The sequence below is a fragment of the Chinchilla lanigera genome, unplaced genomic scaffold (assembly GCF_000276665.1).
Source record: "Chinchilla lanigera isolate Chin_1 unplaced genomic scaffold, ChiLan1.0 scaffold00099, whole genome shotgun sequence".
Lineage (NCBI taxonomy): Eukaryota > Metazoa > Chordata > Mammalia > Rodentia > Chinchillidae > Chinchilla > Chinchilla lanigera.
In genome coordinates this window covers 1,739,178-1,741,771 of record NW_004955500.1, presented here as the reverse complement: position 1 = coordinate 1,741,771, position 2,594 = coordinate 1,739,178, and the positions used below count along the sequence as shown (strand labels likewise).

The following is a 2,594-nucleotide window of genomic DNA, read 5'->3' as shown; positions in this document are numbered from 1 at the left end:
ATATGTGCACCCATGTTTATAGTGGCACAGGGTGTAACAGCTCAGTCTTGGAAATGGCCCAGATGCCCATAAACTGAGGAATGGTTAAAGGAGATACGGTTTCTATACAGTCAAGTACTACTCTACCATAAAGAAGTATAAGCTTGAGATATTTCTAGGTAAATGGATAGAACTGGAGACCACACTCTTAAACAAAATTGATTGGACACACGTGTGTAAATGCCACATTGTTTCTCTGGTATGAGACAGCAAAAGTGTAAATAAGGATGAAAATGTAAAGAGGACATTGGGGAATGAGAAGCAAATGTGTACATGGTAATAAGGGGAGGTGAGGGAAAAGGAATGGAGATAGAAGAAAAAAATATAGAAGGAAAAAATAGAAACAAACTTTTATAACTAAGGGGAAGAGGAGTTGAAAGAAGGGGAGGAGAATGGAAAATAAAAACAGCAGCAAGATACATCATGTACAAGTTTAAATTCTGTACAATGAAAGCCATCTAAAATGTACCAATAAAAATAAACTAAAATGGGGTTAAAAAAAAAAAAAAACCATAGTAATAATCCATAGCAGAAGGCTTTTTTTTTTGAGACAGGGTCTCACTAGATAGTTCAGGCTGGCCTTCAACTAGGGGTGATCCTCTTGCTTCAGCTTCCCATGCTAGGATTACAGGTGTGAGCCACCATCATAACAGAAGGCTTTCTCGCATCATATGGATTTGGGGAAAAAATTTAAGAGAACAAAATGCAAGATAATAATCACTACTTTATTGTGTATGCCATCTTAAGTTTATTATACTTTGTTTTCTATGCTTAATGGCTTTTAATTTATATATTACAGAGTGTTGGCTAAATATGGATTGTGCATTAAGTAATTTTTGAGAAATTTTAAGAGCTGGACATGGTGGTGCACACCTGTAACTCCACAACTACTGAAACTGAGTCAGGAGCATAAAGCAGTTTCTTGCCGGGCATGGTGGCACACGCCTGTAATCCCAACACTCAGGAGACTGAGGCAGGAGGATCGTTGTGAGTTCAAGACCAGCCTGGGCTACAAAGTGAGTTCAAGGGCACCCTGAACTGCACAGCGAGACCCTGTCTCAAAAAGACAAAAAAATAAAAATAAAGCAGTTTCTTTAGATTTTAGGTGGGTAAATTCTATTTTTATTAGTTACATCCATCTTTCAAAAATCGCTACATACCCATATGGCATCTTAATTATTTGTTTTCATTTCCACAGGTGGGTAAATTCTTAACACAAATACCTTTGTTTACTTTGGTTGGTTTTTTTTTGAGACAGTGTCTTGCTATGTAGTGCAGGCTGGCGTCGAACTCACAATGTAACCCAGGCTAGCCTAGAACGCATGGTGATCCTACTCCCCCAGCCTCCTGAGTGCTGGGATTAGAGGTACATGCTACCACGCCTAGCTCCATACATGAATGTAGCATCAGTGTAAACACATCTTTTTTATTCATTTATTTATTTTTAAACACATTGTCTTGGTTACTTTTCTCTCCCTGCTGAGACAAAATACCCGACACCAGAAATCAAGGAAGGCAAGGTTTATTTAGCTCACAGTCTGTACAGGTTTCCATCCATAATCAGCTGGCTCCAAGGCAGGGTGGCATGGCACAGGGGCAGCAGTGCAAGGCAATAGAAGACAGCAAAAGCAGGAAGAGCACAAAGCGGGGACACAAGCGTCTTTTCCTCCCTTATATGAGAAGCAGGGTACCCATCCCCAGGGTCAGTGTAGCACTCTCATAATCTCCATGCCCTCCTCCTGCACAGGATGAGGATGTTTACAAAGTGAGGACCCTGGCTCCCTGCTGAGTCCCTTAATTAAACTTCTAAACTTCTCAAGTTGACCCACTGTATCAAGCATTACACACATCTTATTTAAACTCTAGGATTTAGATTGGATTTTATCTTACTATTGTATTTTTTCTAGTACTTCTTTTTTTTAGTGAAAGCACTACACTTAACTTCAGTATAATGCCAAATGTTAATAGAGGTTATAACTTCCTTACAGAGCACACTGTATTTTTGTGAAAACTTAGCCAATAAAAAATTCGTAAAAAACAAATTAGCATAAATGAAAAATACCCTATAATCCTGATAAATCTTACTGGGCAATCCAGTAGAACTTGGAAGATTGAGGCAGGAGGATCACTGTGAATTCGAGGACAGCGTGGGCTTTGTAGTGGGTTTAAGTCCAGCCTGCACTACACAGCAGCACACTTTCTCACAAGGAAAAAAAAAAAAGAATGTAGGACTTCATTTAGAAACAGCAAAACAAACCCAGTAGTAGTGGCACACACTTGTAATCCCAACTCTCCGGAGGCTGAGGCAGGAGGATCATGGTGAGTTCGAGACCAGCATGGGTTACAAAGTGAGGTCAAGCACAGCATGAACTGCACACTGAGACCCTGTCTCAGACAAAAAAAAAAAAAGTAAAAAGAAAAAATTACAGCAAAAAAAAAAAAAGCTGGGTATGATGAGGCAGGAGGATCACTGGAGTTCCACACCAACCTGGGCTACATTGTGGACTCAAGGCCAGTATGAACTACACAGTGAAACCCTGTCTCAAAAAAAAAAA

General features: G+C 39.7%; 1 protein-coding gene across 2 annotated transcripts in view; it reads left to right on the top strand.

The window, feature by feature from the left end:
* Zcrb1 (zinc finger CCHC-type and RNA binding motif 1) overlaps positions 1-2,594 on the top strand; it is a 100,073-nt gene that overhangs the window by 42,304 nt on the left and 55,175 nt on the right. The gene's annotated exons all lie outside the window — the stretch shown is intronic.